This window comes from Sphaerodactylus townsendi, linkage group LG03 (genome assembly GCF_021028975.2).
Source record: "Sphaerodactylus townsendi isolate TG3544 linkage group LG03, MPM_Stown_v2.3, whole genome shotgun sequence".
NCBI classification, from domain to species: Eukaryota; Metazoa; Chordata; class Lepidosauria; order Squamata; family Sphaerodactylidae; genus Sphaerodactylus; species Sphaerodactylus townsendi.
The window spans coordinates 15,343,402-15,367,335 of NC_059427.1; the positions used below are offsets into that span (position 1 = coordinate 15,343,402).

The window sequence follows — 23,934 nt, forward strand, 5'->3', positions numbered from 1 at the left end:
GCCATGACTGATGTAAGCCATTTCAAGCCTGAAAAAGGAAGATCCGCTATATTAAATCCAAACAAACAAATGAATAAATTCCACATACTTTATTTATTACCTTCTTCCATTCAGTTGAACCCTTTGCTTATGTATAAATTGAGCATTTTGGAGCTACACAGGATACCTAATAATATCAGGTGTATTGGCAAAGATTTACAGGAATAGATTTATCTATCAATTTTTTTTGAGAAAACAAGCCAAACTGGCCGTCTCTGATTTTAGAAAGACTAAGATGAACACAAAAATATTCTTCAATACTTTAAAGTTAAACAGAGTGACTCATTAGAGATTTGGGGGTTAACTGAGAACACAGTAGTTTTCTAAAAAGCCATTTTAATATATTGACAGGAAAAAATAATGTCTCAGTATAGCCAATTCCAAATATTGTGTTTTGAGGAAGAATAAACCCTGATAAGATTCATTATCTTCCCAAGACAATTATTTTTGTTTTTAATAATGTTCCATTTTGGGGTGCTTAACAGAGCCTGGCAGAACATATTGTTAAGTACAAGGAAAGGCAATAATCCCTCAAAATCTAAGCAGAAAATAGGCCCACGAGCAGAATACTTTGTTAAAGGGCCAAATGATTCCAGTAAAACGGTAGCTTTTACTTTGTGGCGAATACTCTTATATGTCAAAGTAGTGTAAACAAAAAAGCTCCTAATGATTAGTGTATTCATAAGATGACACATGAAGATTAGGCTAAAGTTCTATGAAAGGTAATTTGTTGAAACCAAGAGAAGCAAACTGCATTTACCTTCTTGAACACAGAGAAGGCCTTTGATAATATTTCATGGACATTTTTGTTAAAAACATTAGAACAGTTGCAATGTGGACCTAAATTGTTAGACTGGAAACAGAGAATATACACCAGAAAGAGCAAGAATATTAATCAATGGCATTTTGACTGAAGACACACAGCCATGCAGAAAGTGGTTAATATAGTGGGCCCTTCAGAAGGCATCCTCAGTGTAGTTAATCCAAATGTACTTTATTGGAGAGGTTGCGCTCTTAATGCCCTGAGCTGCATGACCTGGACTAGTCTGATCTCATCAGATCTCAGAAGCTAAGAAGGGTCAGCCCTGGTTCATACTTGGATTAGAGACTACCAAGGAATACCAGAGTAATGGCAAACCACCTCTGAATGTCACTTGCCTTGGAAACTCTACTGGGTTGTCAGAAATCAGCTGCAACTTGATGGCATTTCACGCACACAGTCCAATAAAACACAGAGAAGTACAATCCAGAAAGCATCAATTCAACAACTTTTCATCAAACATGAATTTGGAAGTCTCTGAATGGCTGGTGCCTGAGATCATCCTTTATGTGTGGAGTAGGTTTGTGTTTTGGACCAAAAAAGTGAAAGCAGATGAGATATAATGGAAGTTCCCATTCTTCCCATTCTGTTTTAAATGGTTTTGAATTGTGTCATTTTGTTCCACCCAGTCAACAACCCTTTTTAAAAGATGTTTTGCATAGAGCTTCCCAGGGGATGCGCAGTCTCCCTTTTTAAAGATGGGGGTTATGACCGTATTGCTCCAGGAACAGGGGACAATACCTGTTTTGTCAACTGTGGTGAATAGGGTTGCCAGGATGGGAGGGCACCAATCTATAAAGGTTTTGTAAAGTTCCGGAGGGGCTGCGTCAGGGCCAGGGGCTTTGTGTAGTTTTAGTTGTTCGATTAATGACTTTATTTCAGTTGTAGAAACAGGTGGCCAAACCGGGGTATTTTCTATAACAGATAGATCAGGGAGAATAGCCAATTATTTGCTGCAAGTCATGTCCTTAAGAGGTATGTAAAATAGGCAAGTACAAAACTATTTAAATGTGAAATACTCCATACCTCTGATACTCCTGGGGTATTTTAGAAGGCATTTATAAAGAGCTCACTGTTACTTATTGCATTTTATGGAAATTTAATTAATTGATAGTATTAGTAATTGATAGTATTAGTAATTTATAGTATTATAGTAATTTATAGTATTAATTAGTATATACAAATTATAGATCTTGGGGAAGGCTATACCTTTTTAGTAAATAGGCTATGAATAACGAATATCTTAATCCTGTCTTTTAAGTGTAGTTTTACTATACCTGTTCACAATCCCATGTACAATGGAATGGACAAAATTTTTTAATCTACGTTATTTTTATAAATGAAGTGTGATTTTAGAATGTAAAACCACTCATAGACGCCATGTACAACTCTTTTAAATTTAGTGATGGTCTATACTCACGCTTTTGTCTCTTATGCCAATAAAGGTCTATTGTATTGTATTGTATTGTATAGATAGATCAGGGGAAGGGTAATTACCGCTTGCACCCTGAAAAAATTTCTGAAAGTAGGAAAGCCAGGTCTGTGGGTCCACATTAGACAACAAATAAGAATGGGAGCGCATATCACCTGCAACTATTGTCCAGAATTTCCCTGGCTGCCTGTATAAGAGTCTGCCACCTATAGAATTTCCTGGTGTTGTTTTTCCTGGCTGCCTGTATAAGAGTCTGCCACCTATAGTTAAGAGCTCTATTTCTAAATTCTTGCATCAGTTGTGATAAATGCCTTTTCAAGGTGAAGTATTCAGTGGGCAGACTAGCTTCGTTCCTACTCTTAAAAGAATAATAGAATTCCCTGATTTGGGATTTCAGGATCCTACAATCCTTGTTAAAGCCCATATCTCTATGTCTTTTGGTCTGTGTTGCACTGGAGTTTGGCTGCTGAGTAGACAGAGCCAAAATCCTCTGCAATAAGGCATCAGGTTGATTGGAAAGTTCAACAGGTGATGTCATTGAGATCATTTCTGCTCTAAGATTCCTTAGGGCTGGAGAGTAAAGAAACTCATGGATTTTTGATTCTACTGTCAGGATGGGCCCTTGGCTCATCCCCCTCCCCCTTTAAGCCTTCCAGGAAACGAAAGCTAAAATGCAGCCACAGCCCCGTCTTTTGTATTGCTAATGTTTTGTATTGTTACTGTAACTGGAGCTCTTGGGCCAGGCCAGGGGCAGACCAAGAGCAGCAGGGATTTAAGGTGTTGTTCTTACTGTATTCCTCAGAATTCATCTATCTCTCTTGCATGCTACAGTTCTCAATAAAGTCTTACGTTTTTGAAAGGAAAACTACAGGTCGCTTTATTTTGGGACTGCGATGTGGAGGCCTATGTAAAAGGGTGCCCGGAGTGTGCGGGAGCCCAGCGGACTCAGGGGAAGACACAGGGTCTCCTTCAGCCACTTCCCACCCCCGAAGAGCCCTGGCGGGTGGTCTCAATGGATTTCATCATGGACTTGCCCACGAGTCAGGGAAAGACAGTGATCTGGATAGTGGTAGACATGTTCTCAAAGCAGGCCCATTTTGTCCTGTGCTCCTCCCTGCCCATGGCCAGTCGCCTAGCCCAGCTCTTTGTGCAGCACATTTACCGCTTGCATTCCGCTCCGGAGAAAGTGGTGTCAGACAGAGGCGGTCAGTTTGTCTCCCGGTTCTGGCGGCACTTACTAAAGTTGGAACAAACCCTTTTGTCAGCGTTTCACGCACACACGGACAGCCAGACTGAACGCACGAATCAGATGCTAGAACAATACTTAAGATGCTACATCAACTACCACCAGGACAATTAGGTCGACCTGCTCCCATTCGCTGAGTACGCTTACAATAATGCCGTACACAGCAGCACCGGGAAAAACCCCTTTGAGGTAGTTTCGGGTCAGCAGCCCAAGCCCTTCCCCTTTTTGTCGGAGTTGTTAGGAGCTCCAGTGGAACTCCAGGGGTGGGTGCAGTCTATCCGGGAGGCTTGGGGCCCCATGCAAAAGGCCCTGGACAAAGCAAAGCGGGCCTATGAGGAGCAGGCTGACAAAAAGCGACATCCCCTCCCTCTGGCTGTCGGAGATTGGGTGTACCTTTCCACAAAGAACCACCGGGGGCTGCAGGCTTGCTGGAAACTGGGTCAGAAGTTTTGGGGGCCATACCGAGTGACTAAAGTGATTAATTCGGTAACGGCCATGTTGGAATTGCCCAAGAGGTTTCGGGGGGTGCATCCGGTATTTCATAGCAGCCTACTGAAGGCAGCACCGCCTCCAGACCGATGGCAATCTCGGGACGAGGCCCCTCCGCCAGAACGGGTGGGAGGGAAACTACACCAGGAAGTGTGCAGCATCTTGGACTCCCGCATCTACTGGAAGAAGCTGCAGTATTTGGTAGCATGGACCCATTTCCCAGAGGGGATGAACGAATGGGTGGATGCAGGACATGTGCGTGCACCACTCTTAGTGCGGGCTTTCCATAGAGCATACCCAGAATGCCTGCATCCTTGAGGGGGGCCTTTGGGGGAGCGGAATGTGAGGATGGGCCCTTGGCTCATCCCCCTCCCCCTTTCAACCTTCCAGAAAATGAAAGCTAAAATGCAGCCACAGCCCCATCTTTTGTATTGCTAATGTTTTGTATTGTTACTGTAACTGGAGCTCTTGGGCCAGGCCAGGGGCGGGCCAAGAGCAGCAGGGATTTAAGGTGTTGTTCTTACTGAATTCCTCAGAATTCGTCTATCTCTCTTGCAGGCTACAGTTCTCAATAAAGTCTTACATTTTTGAAAGGAAAACTACAGGTCGCTTTATTTTGGGACTGCAGTCTCACATCTACTGAGCCACACCAGATAATTTTGGGGCTCACCTTTGTATAGGAGTCACAAACACACTGTTTTGGTGATTTTAAGGTGAAATCTAACATTAGTGGCAAATGATCGCTCCATCCTTGATGTATAACCTGAAAGTCCTGAACACAAACAAAGCATGACTGGGAAACCGTTACATAATCTATGATGCTATTTTCCCGTGGTGAAAGACAGGTGTACTCTCCCGTATTGATATATTTGGTTAGATCATTAAGTGGGATCAGGTCAAGCTGGAAGCACAGTTTAACAAGGTTAATGCCAGCAGAATTAGTTATATTACCTCTTAAGTATCTTGAGATAAAGAAATTCCAGGGTAATAAGTCCAAGTTCAGACCAGCTAAATGCTGAAAGTTGCTTTCGTCCCTTCCTACTCTAGCATTCAAGTCCCCTGCAAAAATCAAATTAGCAGATGGAAGTGCTGATTTCATACTCTCTACATTTTCTGTCAGTTGAGTCCAGTGCCTCTTATAATTAGTCCATCATGGCTCTGAGTGGCAGCAGGAATTTTTTTAAAAAATTAGCAACATTGACTATTTTGCTAGAACACTTCCAGCCTGCAGGTTTTTCTTGGAGGTGATGGAAAGATGCCATCACCTCCAAGGTCACCCATCAGGCTTAATGTGTAGGAGCGAGGAAACTAACTTAGTTCACCAGATAAAAGTCCACCACATATAGAGGAGCAGGGAATCCAACCCCAGTCTCTAGATTAGAGTCCACCTCTCTTAACCACTACACTACATTGTGTACTAGTTAAGAGCACCTGACTCTGATCTGGAAATCAAGTCCATTCCCCATTTCTTCATATGAACACTTGGGCCAGTCACAGTTCTGTTAGACCTCTCTCAGCTCATGCAGAGGCAGGCAATGGCAAATCACCTCTGAAGGTCTCTTGCCTTGTAAACCCTACAGGGTCTCCATAAGTCAGCTGTGACTTAACAAAAAAATCATACACACACACACACTATGGGTAGAATCAGGCTTTGACCTCAGCTGGTCTTTTTTAAATCTGTCTCCAGTCTCATATTCCATCAGTCCACCACAACATTCCATCTTTGTCTTCAGCCATGCTTCCAGATGAGCTAGATCTTAGGAGTTGCAGAAGTCGGAATTTTTACAGCAAGTGTATTCAACATAATAATGAGAGTGTAAATTGAATCGTTGTCCACAGCCCCCAAATCTCCTCGAAACACATTTCCTCAGTTGACCTGTTTTGCCTGGAAAGAAGAGCACATTTTATATTACCATTCATAGTAAAAAAAAAAAAACATCCAAATATTAGATAAAGTAAAAGCAGATCTTGTCAGAAAAGGGTTGAGTCTGGAACAGAGAGCAGGTTTTGCCTTTACTTGTAGCAGCAAGCCTGGGGTTGGGAGAGGGTTAGGTGCGGCACGCCCTTTGATGTCCTGCTTGGAGAGCCTGGGTGACCCCTGCTGCTGGAAGAGACGGGGGAGGGCTTCTTAGGACTGAGGAAATGTCCAGAGGCTACATGAAGAAGAAACTTTATAGTGTAGGGGGTGACTATGGAGATGGGAAGAGCTGTCCCCATCTTCTAAGGCACCCTGCTAGCTCCCCCCCCCCTTTGTACAGCTGGGATCCAGCTTTGCAAACTGCATTGGGGGGGGCCGTTACCTATGGAGATTGGGGAAAACTCTCCCCAACTTCACTGGCACACTGGTCAATTGACTCGGCTTCAAACAATTTGAGTGTCGCAACAATATATTGGGCACCTTCCACTCACTAGGGAAGTCAGTATTGTTTACTCTGAATGGCAGCTGTTCTCAGAGGTCTCAGAAAGAGGTCTTTGCATCACATGCTACATCTGATCCTTTTAGCTGGTGATTCTGGGAATGGAACCTAAGACCTTTTGCGTGCAAGGCAGATGATCTACCACTGAGCCAAAACCCTTCCCCTAAATAGAAGCCTGTGAAACCCTGTGTGAGTTCTCGTACAACAAAACTGATTGGGGCATCAGCTTCCTTTAGGCAGGGACATCTTGTCATGCAGAGTGAAATGTTCTATTCATCCTTGTCGTAATGATTGTGGATGAAACCTCCCCTCCTTTACATCACCCAGTGCATGGTATTTGTCAGGCAGCAGGAAGAAGAATCCCTTACGTGTATCGTTGAAAGCTGTTGCTGTTACACAGAACCCGTCTTCCACAGTACATGTCCCAGAATCACATTTTTCACTGGAATTTTTAATAAAACAAGCATGGCATGTTAGGGCATCCCCTAAAAGAGAGAGCGAATTAGTTTATTCTCACTAGTCTTTATAAACATCTCCCTTAGTTGGAGGGTCACTAAATGAATTGTGACTTCCTTAAAATGAAACTAGGGCCCCTTCTGCACATCCAGAATAATGCATTTTGAATCCACTCTCTTTGCACTTTGTAGCTGAATTTTACTGTGCCAAATGGATACTCTACCACTGAGCCACAACTCTTCTATCCTTCCCACATCCTGCAGATGAAAGTAGATAGAAGGTTGCGGTGTGATGGAGAAGCAGGCAGAAGAACCAGATCGTGTTGTCAAGATCACAGGGTAGTCAGCAGATTTCTTCAGTATCAAGAGAGAGGTGATACTGGAAGCTGTGTTTCTGCCCCTGCCCACGGTTCGGTGCATTGGAATCACTGCAGATGAAGAACACTCAGATTGGACACACTTTGCAGTACAGGGGGTTCAGAAATTCTTTTCCCCTTGGACCACTTTCCTGCCATCAATTTACCCTCCTACTGTTCTTTGCCCTGAGTTATTGTATCATTTATTAACAGGAACCCGGTGGAGCAAAGAGAGGCAGAGAGAGACCCTTCTACAACGTGCTTGCCTTGACATTAACTGGGATTGGGCTAGTGGGTTATCATCACAATAGCCAAAGTACATGGTGGCCTGCCTGTGTGTCAGTCTTTCAGAAGATATTTCCTCCAGAACTTCCTAAGCCCCTTTTCCAGTTATAACAGCAGCATGGGGGCTTGTTGTTTTTAAGGAAGAAGGGGGAACACATAGATGAAGAGTACCCACATACTAGAAAGCGTCTCTCTTTTTATCTCATGTAAGTGGGACTTACCTCTTTGTCCAAGGCAGATGAAAACTAAGACCACAAGTAGCCAAGCTGGAGCCATGGGTGTCCCTTATCCAAGAAAAAGCCCACTGCACCAGCGAGCCCTGTGGTGTAGAGACGGACCTTGTCAGAAGGCAGGGTGCTTTCAAAAAGTATCTTGCCCAACCTGGGGCTAAGATAGGCAATTTAATGTAGGGGCTCTTGAAAATGTTTCAAGTGCTGCTCTTCAACAGCTGGTCAAGCCTAGGACCAGCTGCTCAACCTGAGATATCAGTTAAATAAGGCCAGATGAGATGTTATTGTGGGATCCCTGAGGGTGGCCACCTTGATCCTACTTCAAAATTTGAAATGCTCCATTAACCTTATATCTGGTGACTTTCCCCACAGAAGTGATGCAGAACAGTAGGCATCTAGCCAGTGTTCCTGCAAACATCCCTTGGACTGGGATATAATACATCGCTACATGTGGAAACAGAAGTTTCCAAAATAATGACAAATGCTATCAGTAGTTCAGGTACATTCGGCCTCAGAAGCATCAGAAGTTTCCAAAATAATGACAAATGCTATCAGTAGTTCAGGTACATCTGGCCCTTGTAAGCAATTTCAGAAGTTTCCCAAAATAATGACAAATGCTACTAGTAGTTCAGGTACATCTGGCCTCAGAAGCTATCTTTAGAGACTCAACAAGATCTTTGGGGATCAACTTTGAGGAGCCAAAGGTCTCTTTGTATTTCAACAGTGTTCATGCTGAATTAGCTAATTTGTCATCCTACTGGATTCGCTAACCTTGCTGCTTTGATCATGATTCTTAGTTTTTTCAGCAAGAATCTCAGGGAATGAAGTGATGGTGATAGTAAGAGATATTCACATGGATGACATGGAAAAACATTTACAGTGCAACCCTAAACTGAGTTACACCCTTCTAAATCCATTAAATGGAGTATTCGAAGTTACAATGCAACCCTAAACTGAGGCCCTTTCCGCGCTGTGGAAAGAGCGCCCCTGCACCGGCAGGAATTCTGCTGGTGGAGGGGTGGGGGCCGCTCCTGCGACAGGAGCGTGCCAGCGGCCCCCAATGAGGCCGGCACGAGAGAGGCGGCTCCACACAGAGCCGGGCTTCTCATTCCTTATCCCCCCCCACTCACCTCGTTGCTTTTGTCGCTCTGCTGGGATCTCCTAAGACTCCGCTTCACACTGCCCTCTGACCTCCAGGGGTCAGAGGACAGCGAGGGAGGGTCTCAGCAGTCCAGTAGAGCAACGAAGGCGACAAGATGAGTGGGAGAGGGATGGGGAAAACAGCGTGTTCTCGGGCGGTGCTGCTTCAAGACTCGGCCAGGCGAAAGAACGCTACTGTTTTCCAGCTTGTGAGGGAGGTTTTGAGGCGCCCCACGCTTCGCCCTCTGGGGTGGTGGAGGGGAGCCAGGTTGGACGCTTGCCATGCTTTAGCGGTAGCAACGCTTCGCTTCGTGCTTAACGGCAGGCTCCCTGCGCCCCTCCGCTTTGCTCTTCCCCAGGCCTCCGGATACCAGAATGGGCTCTCATGTGGAAAGGGCCTGAATTACACCCTTCTAAATCCATTAAAGTCAATGGAGGTTAAAGTGAAAACTTAAACTGAATTTCTTAAAGTCAATGGAGTGTTGGAAGTTACAGTGCAACCCTAAACTGAATTACACCCTTCTAAATCCATTAAAGTCAATGGAGTGTTCGAAGTTACAGTGCAACCCTAAACTGAATTACACCCTTCTAAATCCATTAAAGTCAATGGAGCATTCTAAATGCAGTTTGGGATTGCATTATTTTTTTAAAAAAATTAAAACTCCTGCTGATTTCCTCTTTGTTATATTGTACTGGTAATATCTTTGGTTTTCTTACAAAGAGATCTAAAGACCTACACATTGTGGAGCGGGCTTACCTATGGTACTGACTTTCCTAGTACATTCCAAAAGAACACTTCACTCAGTAAACAGTATTCTTCTGGTTGTCCCTGGTCCAAAGGAAATCTGGTTAGCCTTGGCAAGGCAAGGGGTTTTTTGGATATAGTCCAGCCTGGTGGAATGCTCTGTCCAGTGGGACCGGGACCCTGCAGGATCTTATGCAATTATTAATGGCCTGTAAGACAGAGACACCTTCCGCACAGCACATGTAGTCAGGATAAAGTAACTGGTTTCCCTTTTTTCGTGTTCACAAGTATCTGGGCAGGCTGCGATTGGAGCACATGAAAACCATGCGGGTTGTTCTTGCGCATTCGCATGGGAAAGTGTCTCTTTTTTAAAAAATTACTTTCCACCAATGCGTATCTACGTAAGCATGCACAAACGGACCCCCACAGCCATGCTGATGTCTCACAATACGACAATCTGCACCCGCGTGGCTATGCAGATGTAAGCTGTGACATTTTTTAAAAAAGAAAAATGGAGGCAAATAAAGCTCCTCCTGCCTGGCTCTTTGCTCATAAGAAGCTGCAACCTGAGATTTTTTTAAAAAGACTCTCAAATAATGAATTTTTTTTTAAAAAAAACCCTCAGTTAGGGGAAAATAACAAGAGGCAGATTTGTTTTAGGGCCAGAATCTGTGCAGTTCCCCCCAAAACATTTTTTTTACCATTCTAAACCCGTGTTTTTTAGCCCTTGCTGAGTGAGCCAGAATTGTTCCACCAGGCATATAGTTGAGGCAGCGACAGTACCATCTGGTCTCCTCTTTTCCATCAAGTCCACTGTTAATCCCTCAATGAATTCTGTTATATGTATTGTCGAAGGCTTTCACAGCCGGAATCACTGGAATCTTACCAGTGTTTATTCTTCCTCAAAATGTAATATTTGGAATTGGCTATACTGAAAGATTATTTTTTCCTGTCAATATATTAAAATGGCTTTGAAGGAAACCACAGTGTTCTCAGTTAACCCCAAGATCTCTAATTGGTCACTCTGTTTACTTCAAATTATCAAAGTTTTTTGTGTGTTCACCTCAGTCTTTCTAAAGTCAAAGACTGCCAGTTTGTCCCGTTTTCTCAATTAAATTGATAAATAAACATATCCCTGTAAAACTTTGTCAATACACCTGTTATTATTAGATATCTTGTATAACTTCAAAATGCTGAATATATACAACTGAATGGCAGAGGGTAAATACTGAAAGGATGTGGGATTTATTTATTTATTTGGATTTAATATGTCACATCTCCCTTTTACAGGCTTGAGATGGCTTACAACAGTCATGACACAACTTTAAACATTTAAAATACGACGAGATAATTTCATTCTACATTCACAACTATCTTCAAGATGGTGAAAAACTATAACAGAATTAGGGTGCTGTGTGGTTTCCAGGCTGTATGGCCGTGTTCTAGCAGCATTCTCTCCAGAGGAGATCCTCTGAAGATGCCAGCCACAGATGCAGGCGAAAGTCTTCATTGTTACTCATACTTCTATTCAGATGCTCCCTGCAACTGTTACGACCTGGCTGGCCTTTCTTTGTTACCATAGATTAAGGTTTCTCTCCTCACCCACCCTGGACACTAACAGATATATATAGACCCACTTGTTTTCCCAACATCAGATCTCCTCTGAAGATGCCAGCCACAGATGCAGGCGAAAGTCTTCATTGTTACTCATACTTCTATTCAGATGCCCTCAACTATTGACCTGGCTGCCTTCTTTGTTACTCACAGACAAGGTTTCTCCACCCACCCTGGACACTCCAACAGATATATATACTCCACTTGCTTTCCCAACATCAGATCCTCTGAAGATGCCAGCCACAGTTGCAGGCAAAACGTCAGGAGAGAATGCTGCTAGAACACGGCCATACAGCCCGGAAACCACACAGCACCCAAGTGATTCCGGCCGTGAAAGCATTCGACAATACAATGATATTCATGATTGCATGACTTGAAATTCCTAAAAGCCCTTTGAATGTTGTGTTCCCAAATTGAATAAATTGCTCCCACATCCTTGCAAAGACTGTTTTAGAGCACGAAGGGGGGTAAGCAGATAGCAGCTTGATAGGAGGACTATGGAAAACAGAAAAATTGTTACAAGCCATATTTTAGTTCAGTTATAGAGTGTGTATGAAAGAGAGAGAGTATGTGTGTGTATTTGTCTCAAGGGGTTTACTTGCTATACATGGTAAAACTGCATATTAAAAATATAAGAAACTGGAATATTGCTGTAGGGGGGGAAGATAGGAAATAATAGAAATTTTGTTGCTATACCAAGTGCTAATTGAACTATTTATAAGGAAGTATAACCCAGGGATGTAGGTATAGATTTTTTTATGGGGGGGTTCAAGGGCAGGCCACTCCCCCACCTGCTCCTGGGGCATGCCCCATCTCAAGCAGTAACTGTAGTTGCCGTGATTCCCGGCCCTATGAGGCGCATCACAAAAGACTCCCCTGAATAAATTAGTTTTACTGATCAGAATGTTTCAGCCTCAATTATCTCTGTGTCCATCTGAGGATATCTTGCATGAGATTAAAGCATGAACGCTAACAGAAATGACTTGTGGTGAGCATTAAGAAGTTCTCACGTGACTCTCTTTTCATCTGCTCACATGGGGGGGAGGAGGAGGGAGTGAAGCTCCAACTATGTCACATCCTTTGACCTGAAACTCCTTCTCAGAAAAGTAGGATCCATCTGGATAGACTGTGGCTCAGAGAAAAAGGGACGTGCCTGCAGAAGCTCATTTAGGTAAACCATCCAGTGGTGTCCTTGCAGAGAATGGTGCTTGGGGCACCCTCCCACCAAAATTGCCCACACATTGAGTTGGGCTGGTGGGTGGGCAGGCGAGCAGGCAAGTGGTGGGCAAGCAGTGAGTGGAAGGGCAAGCGAGTGGTGGGTGGGCGGCAAGCAGCAGGCAGGCAAATGGTGGGCGAGCCAGGTGAGCAGCTGGAGAGCGGTGGGCAGATGAACGGGGAAGTGGCGATCGGAGGCTGGTGGTGGGGTGAACAGGAGGAGGCAGTGGGAAAGAAGGAGCAGCCGAAAGCACCCCCACTTGGTGCCTGAGGCATTGACCCCTCTGTACCCCCACCCAGGTATGCTGAAACAATCATAATTTCCCTGGATCCTTAGCCTGGATCCTTGATTTGGATCCTTGATTTTAAAAAAACCCTACAAATTCGATAAAGTCACTGAGAAAAAGGCTGCAGACAGTTTCCGCAGCTACGGAACTTCCAAGTAAAAGGTAAAGGTAGTGCTCTGTGCAAGCACTGGATCATTACTGATGCATGGGGTGACATCACATCACAAATTTTACTTGGCAGTCTTTGTTTACGGTGTGGTTTGCCACTGCCTTACCCAGTTGTCTACCCTTTATCCCCAGCAAGCTGGGTAATCATTTTACCAACCTCAAAGGATGGAAGGCTGAGTCAACCTTGAGCTGGCTGTTTGAAACCAGTGTCTGATGGGATCGAAGTCAGGTCATGAGCAGAGCTTGGACTGCAGTACCATTGCTTACCACTCTGCACCACAGGGCTCTGTTAAAGACTTTCCAACAGGGTACCAAAGAAAGGAATAAGAAAACGTTAGTTGGATCCCATGTATGTATGGCAGGTGATCAACACTGGCTTGGGAAATTCCTGGTGATTTGGGGGCAGTGCCTGTGGAGGGCAGAGTGTGGCGGGAGCTCAGTGGAGATATGATGCCCTCTGATCCTGAAATTCCCTCCAGAGGACTGATCAGGGGATCCGTCCCATCCCTTGAGAAATCCAGACTCCATTTGGAGACTGGCAACCTCAATCCTACAGCAGCAGGACCAGAAGGAAGATGCAAAGGTAGATCTTTCCCTTCTTTGTTCTTCCCTCGGAAGATTCCATGGCCCCATTCTGTACAGAAAATACACTTAGGGAATGAGCAGGGTTGCTAATTTCCTGGTGGGGACTGGAGATCTCTTGGATTACAACTCATTTCCCGGCTACAAAGATCAGTTCCCCTGTTGAAAATGGCTCCTTTGGAGAATGGGGTCTGTGACCATTTTTGCACTGTCTAAATATCCCAGGGTGAGCACGGAAAATATCCCTGTGCAACCCAGAATTTTGCACTGTTTCTGGAGCTGCACAGGGTCTGGACCCCTATTTTTCCTTTGCCGAACGACTTTCAAAAGCCGCCAAAGTGGTGGTAATTTTAAAATGCCTCTGTGTGAACCCACTGCCATGCAAACACCACAGCAGCAGAACCCAGGCAGAACTATAGCTCTCCTCTTCTTTTCACCTTCCCTCCCTTTTTCTGTTTTAATCCACGCCTGCTTGAGAGACTTGCTCTCACCTCCCCCCTTTTTTTCCTGTCTTAATCCATGGTTTCTCCTTCTGTTATTTTTTTCCATGACAATCAAAGCCATGTCTCTTATCTTCGCAGAAGGAGTTTTCTCAGTGTAACTGGGTTCAAAGTCATCAAAAACTGAACTAGTGAAAGTGAGTGGGAGAATGGGGGGAGAATCAGACAATCGAAACGTGGGAAATGGAGGCTTTCCGAGCATGTGCGGAAGAGATCATGGAAGAGATCGTTGTGCAAATACAAAAAACCTGGGCTGGTGTGGAAACGGTGGGGGCATGACATCCTGGTCCCGCCTCTTCTCCTTGGAAGAACCAGGGAGCCATGCAGAAGGAGAAACTGGGACAAATCAGCCACAGTTTGTGAGATCCAGGTTCTACCCTGGAATATTTTGACTGTGCAAAACAGCCTATGGCATTAGACCCTGTTGATGTCTGTCCCCTCCCCAAAACCCATCTGTACCAAGCTCCACTCCAAATCTTCTGGAACGTCCCAACCTTGAGTTGGCAAATCTCGGCTGCAGTGAATAGAGGAAGCTGAGCAAAGTTGACCTCATCCACAATTGTTCCGATGGAAAGCTTCCTCCCCTGCACTTCCTCCACTGGTGGAAAAGAGATTTAGCTCAATGCTTCCTCTTCATTGAAGTTCCTGTGGCAAAGATGGTTTTATTCATGAGGGTCCCCTCATTGCCACCAAACAATATCTGGGACTATCAGAGGTTTCCTCAGGAGACAAGAAGGTGGAAAGATTAGTCCCTGTGAACTCTCTCTGCTTGCGTGGGACTCAACACAACCTCATAAACAAGAGAAGCTTCTGTAAACCTTTGGCCAAGTTCATGCCAATGAACTTGCATAAAAATGCATACTATGACTAAGTGACTTCCGAGCGCCAAAGAATTTGCTTACTTATAAACAATAATGTTTTAAAGATTCTTTGCCCTCCCTTCCAGCATCTGCCATGCTCCAAATTGTAGGATTTAAAGCCATGTTTTTTTCTTCTGGATTATGTAGTGGTGCTGGTAAAAAAATTAATTAAGAGTCACAGAAGATCTTGGACAAGGGTCCAGCAATTAGGGGGGGATTGCAGATCTTTCTCAGATTCTTCAACCCATGCAGCCTTCCAATCACACCCCAAGAAAGTTGATCCCGGAAGACTCATTAATAGCCACAGTGGTCAGAGAGCTGCAGACTGCAGGGAGAAAGGGGATTTGAACCTGGATCTCCCTGATCCTAGTATGGCCTTCTAATTACTACACCACGCAGACTTCAACAGGTTAGGGAAGGCGGGAGGGCTTCTGTGGGTGTGGGAGCAGCAGGTGCCCAGCACGGATGCTCCAAAGGCGAGGCTGTTGGTGTGGGGGGAGGTGGGGGGGAGGTGGGAGAGCTTCTTCAGGCCCAGGGAGAAGTGGGCACCAAGGGGGCAGCCTGCTGCAAGGGGAGTGATTCTTTGAGCCTGGGGAGCAGCAGGCGCTAAGGCGCTGCTGTTCTGCCAGCTGAGATGGGGTACTGGGGCATGCTCCTGGCTTGGGGGGGAGGCAGGTGGGGGAGGGGTGGAACGTTGCCTACCAATGGGCGAGCAGGACTCACTTTCTTGCCGCTTGTGAGTTTTCAAGGATTTTATGAAGACGTGTAAGGAACAGAAGAAGACAGTTCTGGCAAAAAAGCCACCAAGTACTTGATAATATGGATAGCATAATCCCCACCGCCTAATGGGAACAGAAAGAGTCACAAGTGTCCAGCCTGGAGGCCCTTCCCAGCCGCAGAACTCCAAGGCCAGAATAAGTAGATGACAATGCACCTGCAAAAGTGAAGGCACTCCCAGACAATCCCCCCTCCCAGCAATATCATCCTGACACAGTGGTCAGAGAGTTGCAGACTGGAGGGGGAAAAGGGATTCGAACCTGGATGTCCCTGATACTCATATGGCCTTCTAATTACTATACCACACAGACTTTGATAGGTTAGGGAAGGCAGGAGGGCTTCTGTGGGCCTGGGAGCAGCAGCTGCCCAGGCACAGATGCTCCAAAGGCAAGGCTGTTGGGGTGGGGGAGAGGTGGGAGGGATTCTTCAGACCTGGAGAGGGGTGGGCACCAAGGGGGTGACCTGTTGAGGGGGGAGGGGGAGTGATTCTTTGAGCCTGTGGAGCAGCAGGCGCTAAGGTGTTGCTCCACCAGGTGGGATGGGATGCTGGGGCATGCTCCTTTGTTGTGGGGGAAGGCAGGTAGGGGAGAGGATGGAATGTTGCCTGCCAATGGGCGAGCAGGACTCACTGTCTTGCCAATTGGTGGATTGTTTGTTGTCACAACATTCCAACCCTTAGCCTTTTATTTGGAATGCTGTATATTATACAAATAGTTGATTATATACCATTGCAGCAATAACTGTAACAGATGCTGTGAATTATCAGCTTTCATTTTTGAAAAAAAAAGTCTATAGCCTAAGAATTTCAACCTCTTTCTGTGGCAAAGACCAAAGGTATTGGGAGAATTCCTAGAATGGCATGAAGGAAGGGACATCATCCCAAACCTAATCTCCCCAGGCACCACCCCTCCAACTCCTGGCATTTGCCAGAGTGGAATTAGGAACCCTAGGTGTACCTTATCAGTACATGTGGAGCCCCAATGGGACACATAATGCCCCTCTGGGTTGTTTCAAGTCCAGAAAATGTTGTGTAACTCTGTGAGGGAAAAGACTGAAGCCCCCCTTTCCTGTGGTACCCATGCCAATTGGGCTGGTGTATGTCGGGGATTAAATTCCCAGTCCAGAACTGACAATACCCTTTTGATCGCACAGTCCAAGGGAGAACCTGGGGAACAACAGAATGTGTAGTTATGTTATGATGTCTCCCTTTCACATCTTCTTAAAATACTCATTGTCTGAATAATGGAAATTTGGTGACCCAGCAGCATGCCTATACTTTTCTACCATTAAAATGATGCTTAAGTGGGAGCAAATTGGGGAGGAATGCCAGTGAAATTCTCCCACCCCCTATTCTGGTAGGTTAAAAGCTGCAGGCTGGGGGGGGGGCGTTTTTGCTGTAAAAGTCTGCTGTGTGTTCTACAAGGAAAAGAGTTGGGGAGGTACCTCCCCAGCATCTAGGGCAGGGGTAGGGAACCTGCGGCTCTCCAGATGTTCAGGAACTACAATTCCCATCAGCCTCTACCAGCATGGCCAATTGGCCATGCTGACAGAGGCTGATGGGAATTGTAGTTCCTGAACATCTGGAGAGCCGCAGGTTCCCTACCCCTGATCTAGGGCAACTCCACACATCCCATTCACTCCCAGCCAAAACAGAAAAGCCTGTCCCTGCAGAACAGATCCAAAGGCATTCAAACACTAGCAGCCTTCTGTATAGCCTCCAGATCAGCAAAACCTATGTTTTATATCATTTTATTACGCACTATATGATTCCCAAAAATCAAACACCCTCCAAAATTCACACACAGCCCAAAACTATAAATTTATATCATTTTTATTCCAACGTATTCAAGCACACAGTGGCACAAGGTATTCCCTTAAATAAAAAGCTCTTCAACATTCACACACAGCCCCAAAATTATGTTTATATCATTTTTATTCCAAAGTATCTAACTATCAAGCATCCCGCCCTCCCCCCAGGAAATCAAATAGCCATCCAAATTCTGCCCTCCTACTACGGCACCGTCACTGCTAGAGAGTCGTAGGTTTCTCCGGGCCGAAGATATAAGTTGCACAAGTCATATTTATCACAGCAGAAATAGGTAACAGTAATATCAGGCGCTATACTTCTGTATGTTTGTCCACAGTGCCTGTACCTCGTGGAAACACACTGTCTTTTAATTGACGATGGACCCCCTGCAAAGAAGAGGACATCTTATATTACCATTAATAATAAAGAACAATCAAAATATTAGAGAAACGAAGAGTAGATCTTTTCAGAAAAGGGTTGGGTCAATTAGTGTGTGGAACAGAGTGCAGGTTTTGCCTTTACTTGTACCTGCCAGACTGGGATTGGGAGAGGGTTGGGTGGCAGCATGCCCTTTGCTGCCCTGCTTGCAGTTTGTCAACTCCCAGGATCAGACAACAAATCACTTGATAGTTTTCAAGGATTTTATTGACAGACAACAGGGAACAAAGGAAAGACGATTCTGGAGAAAAGGTGCCAAGCAGTTGAGAATATGGTTTGCAGGCTTTTTGCGCATGCATGACAAGGATTTCTCACTCTCCAAACATGCTCCTGGCAATTAACAAGAACTTAATGGCATAAATGAGAAAATAAAGGCTGATAAACAACTTAAAACAAAGATGTTTAAAGAGAGACCATTGGGCAACTTTGAAGAAGAGGAAAACAAACCGGTGAGTCCAATTAAAATACTAGAAAGATAAAGGGCAAAGAGTAAACATGGCCCCCAAGGAAAATCTTGCGACTAAGCAGGACTTATCAGACCTTACAAACCAGATCAAATGTTTCATAAACGACAATAACAATTGCAATAAAAATTAAAATAGTTAGCATCATTAAAACATATAATTACAGCGTTCCACATAGATCAATTGGCACCGGCCCCCTCCGTTCGCAGCCTGGGGGTCCACCTGGATTCGTCTCTTTTAATGGAGACCCAGGTGGCCCATACAACCCGGGTTGCATTTTTCCATCTTCGTCAAGCCCAACGGCTGGCTCCCTTCCTCTCCCAAGCTGACCTGGCCACCGTGATCCATGCAACGGTCACCTCTAGGCTTGACTATTGTAATTCGCTCTACGCCAGCCTGCCCTTGCGCCTGATCCGGAAGTTAAGGCTGGTCCAGCATGCGGCAGTGCATTTACTTATAGGAGGTGCCTACTGCGACCATATTCAGCCTGTATTGCACCAGCTGCATTGGCTCCCAGTGGAGTTCCAGATCATCCACAAGGTATGGGTATTAACCTTTAAGGCTTTGCGCGGCCTGGGGCCCTCGTACCTCTGGGACCGCCTTACCCCATTTGTCCCTACACGGCCTCTGTGGTCAGCAGAGGCCAATTTACTGGTGGTTCCCGGCCCCTCAATGATACGGCTGGCCTCCACCCGGGCCAGGGCTTTTATGGCCCTGGCCCCGGCCTGGTGGAACACCCTTCCTCCAACTGTCCGGGCCCTGCGGGATCTCGGAGAGTTCTGCAGGGCCTGTAAGACCGAGTTGTTCCACCAGGCCTTTGGGGAAGCCAGCCGCTGATGGTGTGCGCCCTTTCTGTCCCTCCCTTTTAACATTCTGGGAGCTTGTGACATCTGGCTTTACCGTTCCCCTCTTTGGGAGGGTTTTTTACTGTTAGTTTTAATGCTGGACGCCAAATGATCTATGTGGAACACTGTAATTATATGTTTTAATGATGCTAACTATTTTAATTTTCATTGCAATTGTTATTGTCGTCTATGAAATATTATTCTGTTGTTCACCACCCAGAGCCCTCAGGGAATGGGGCGGTAAATAAATAAATAAATAAATAAATAAATAAATAAATAAATAAATAAATAAATAAATTCGCCTAATCGGAGTCTTGAGAATGCAAGATGAAACAGATATCAAAAATCAATTAATTCTCTGGCTAAACTCTATAAATATTCCAACAACACCAGAATTGATAGATAGAGCCCACAGAGGATTTTCTCGGGGGAACAGAACTCCAAACATTATTTTTAAATCCTCTACAGAAGAGATTAAAGAAACATTATACAAGAAACTGAGAGATGCTCAGCCTTTGATGTATAAAGATTAGAGATTTTTTGTGAGACAAGACCTCTCACCAGAAACCTTGCAGATCAAGAGATCAATATTCCCTTATGCCAATGCACTGTTTAAAGCAGGAAATAAATTTTCCTGGATACTCCCAATGGCTATTTTAGACTTTGCTGATGTGCAAAAGTACATAGCAAAAACACCACAAGAGGCAAAGAAACTACTGGATAAACTGGGAATTCTTCTTGAAGCTCCAGAATCCCAAACACACAGCAGCTCAGATGAAGAAGAAGAAATGGAGAATCAGGCTACGACTTCTCAAGATCCCAGGCATTTGAAGCGCCAAAGAAAGATAACATAGATCAACTTGGGCCAAGACTCCTTCAATAAATACTTTTAAATGTCTATATAACACTTCACTCTTTATACTAATAGATTTAACTGAATAACAATAATTAACCAAACTAATCCCTGTTTGTAGTATGTTAGAACAATTTTAAAACAGTAACCTGCATTAATATTGTTTAGTCTAACAATTTAGATCTGGGCTCACTTCCCAGAAACTTTGTTTTGAATAACATTCCTTAGTTTCTACATTGTTTAGATAGATAGTCAGAAATGGGCTTGCTGCCCAGAAACTGGGCTCTCTATCAACAGATAAAAAAATAGCAAAGCTGTATTCTGCCTAATACTTATTAAATCGAAGTAATTTTCTATTAAAAGTGTAAAAGTTTTCTAAGTTGAAATGATTGTCATTAAGTACAGAGAGGTATTTGAGAAATATATGCTGGGAGGGCGGGGGGAAGTTCGCAGAAGCTAAATTTTCAAGATGTGAGGGAGAAATCTCTCCTCAGAACAACTGGAAAGTGGGAGGGGAGGGGGATTGAGGGGGAAAGGAAATGAAAGTGCTGAAGCAGCAGGGTCAAAAAAAGTTGACAAGAAATATTGTTTATGGCAGGTAATTCATTAAAAATTGTATCTTTAAATATTAATGGATTAAATTCCAATTTTAAAAGATTTAAACTAGCCAGACTGGTTAGAAAAGAAAGCTGGGACGTGGTTTGTATCCAAGAAACTCACAAAAGAAAGAGAGATATTGTCCCTTTAATAAAGTTACTGGGCTGGGAAATCTATGTGTATCCAGAGCTGAAGGAAAGAGAAACAGTGTTGCTATTTTGGTGAAAAATAACATAAACATACAAGTGCAGAAAATATTGAAGGATCAAAATGGGAGATGGATCCTGGTTCAGGGTTTGCTTAATGAGATACAAATAACATTAATGAATTTATATGCTCCTAACAAAAAGCAAAAAACCATCCTACAGAAACAATTTAACAGAAAACAACGAGAATATAAAGGGGAAACATTAATAGTGGGAGACTGTAACTTAGATCTGAGAACTTATGAGAGGTTTAAGAAATGGAACATAGTTAATATGTGTGAGGAGACAGGAATGCCACAACAACCAACCTTTTACTCGAACAGACATAAAAAAATTACATATATAGATTACATTCTGACAAAAAAATATGGAGTCTTTGCAATGTGTGGAGATCCAAACACATAAAGAATGGAAATCAGTTTGGAAACATGGGAAAAAGTATGGGTACAAAAATTAAAACTTACAAAATCAATACGATTAAAGGAAAATTATTATAAAATGCTACACAGATGGTATTTATATCCGACTAAATTAGCTAGAATGTATAAAAACCATTTGGATAAATGTTGGAAATGTCAAACCCAAGCTGGGACCTTTATTCATCTCTGGTGGCAATGTAAAGTTAGCCAAAATTTTTGGCGTAATGTATATTGTCTCATGAAGGAAATTCTAGATATAGAATTTATGTTCACACCAAATTATTTTTTATTAAATATAATCGAATTTAAAATAAGGAAAAAACAGAAAATTTACTTTTGTATATGATAGTTGTGACAGAATACAATTAAGCCAAAAAATGGAAGATGTCCACAACTCCCTCTGAGAGAGGACTGGATGACACAACTAATTCAGAACTTCATGACTTCATGATAAACTGTCAAGTTTATTACATTACAGTACAATACTTCAGGAAAATTTCTTAGATATATGGCGCAACCATTAGTACAAAATTTTTACTTAGATAAACAAAGGAATATAAACAAACTCATCTTTTGTATCTGCAATGTTGATAAATCTCTATACTAGAATGATGGTTGTACTTAAGTAGATATGGTTTATATATTTATAATTTAAAGCTAAGAGGAAGTCCAAACTCTTTTTTCTCCTCCGTTTTCTTTTACTTTCACTCTCTTTTATTGACCTTTTCTTTTCTCTTTCACTTACCTTCTGATCTTCTCTCCTAGTTCACACTCTTTCTCTCCTCCTCCCTACTACTCTCATATGCTCAATTTCTTTCTTATAGTCATGTATTTACGAAAATTTTCTTATGTCTCACAAACCTGATGGGTCAGTTACTTTCTACACGAACGATGATATTATATTTTTGTTGAAACACTCTTAATATGTTTGAATAGCTTTTGGGATTGTAAAACATTAGCAATCTTTTCTGTAAGAGACATAGGGAGACAATTGTAAATCTTATTTTTATTGTATATTGTTTCTAATCTTTAATAAAATAAAATTAAAAAAAAAAAGAATGGATTTCCGACCATGCCCCATTGGTAGCCAAATTCAGACTGGCAAAAGAGGATGAACAGTTTAGATGGAGGTATGATAACATTATAATGAAGAACGAAAAAGATAAGAAGGCATTACAAGAAGGAATGCATTATTATTTTCTAGAAAATAGAGGCACGGTTTCAGATGAAATCTTATGGGACGCTTCCAAAGCAGTAATGAGAGGCTATTGTATAGATATACAAAAGAGAAAGGAAAAGGTTCTGAATAAGGAAAGACAACAATTAGTGGAAAAAATCAAAGAGCTTAGACACAGATTACAGAACAGATTTAATATTATAGATCATAATGAATCAAAACTACTAAAAGGCCAATTGGAGGAATTAGATCAGTTAGAACTATGGAAAAAATATATTTGGGTTAAGAATCAATTTCAAAGATCCAATATAAAGTCAATGAAACAACTTGCTAATTATTTAAAGAAAGCAAATGAAAATAATGGAAAAATAACTGAAAATAGAAGAATTAGACAAAAGTTTGCAAAGTTTTACCAAGATTTATTTAGAAGAATAGACACAGAAATGATAGAAGAAATAAACAATACAGTTTTAACACAGGAGGAGAAGCAGAGTATTGAGGAAGATATAACACAAGAGGAAATAGGCTTAGTAATAAAATAATTAAAGTATAATAAGTCTCCTGGTCCCGATGGATTTTCAGCAGAGTATTACAAGGAAATGGCAGAAATGTTAATACCTGAATCACACAGATTAAATAATAATATATTAAAAGGACAGAAAATACCAGAAAAACCATTTTAAAACCAGGACGTAACCCTGAACAAGTTGAATCATATAGACCTATAAGCTTATTAAACCAGGATTATAAAATATTTACTAAAATACTGTCAAACAGAATAAAGAAGATATTGCCCAAGATAATTGGTCAAGATCAATACGGTTTTGTAAGGGATAGAGATATTAGCTATCCAATAAGGAATGTATTGAATGTGATGGAACATGGAAAAGATTAAGAATATGCTATAATGAAGTTAGATGTTTATAAAGCCTTTGACACAGTTAGCCATAAATATCTATTCCAAATAATGGAACAGGTAGGATTTGGAAAGGCTTTAATAGGGGTACTAAAAGAACTATATAAGAATAGCAAAGCGAAGATCAGGATAAATAACGGATGGTCAGAAGAAATTAATATAGAAAAGGGAGTGAAACAAGGATGCACACTTTCTCCATCACTATTTGTAGTTGCCATGGAATACTTAGCAGATAGAATTAGAAATAATGGCAGGATCAAAAGCTATAAAATCAATCAAGAAGAAATAAGGTTAAATTTATTCGCAGATGACTTATTATTAATAACAGTTAAAAGTTGTTCAAAAACAGAAAGACAAAAATTAAATAGGCCCCCGAAAAGTGATATTGGAGATTTGGGAAAAGTGGAAAGGGAAATGGATGCCAGGGATTCTGGACACGGCACCATTAGGAAGCATGGTCGGTAAGGAGGGAGGCCAAGTAATAAGATCTCTACAAAGACATGGACTACAAAAAGTAGCACACTTGTATAATGTAAGAGGGGATTTGATAACGTT

At 42.8% G+C, this 23,934-nt stretch overlaps 1 long non-coding RNA gene across 1 annotated transcript; it reads right to left on the reverse strand.

Moving 5' to 3' along the window:
* Nucleotides 1-281: 281 nt before the first annotated feature.
* On the reverse strand, nucleotides 282-22,796 carry LOC125428982. The gene is made up of 3 exons (XR_007243923.1): nucleotides 22,689-22,796; nucleotides 15,231-15,236; nucleotides 282-291 (listed from the first exon to the last, which is right to left on the reverse strand). It is a non-coding gene; the product is annotated as an uncharacterized LOC125428982 (long non-coding RNA).
* Between the last annotated feature and the right edge of the window lie 1,138 nt (nucleotides 22,797-23,934).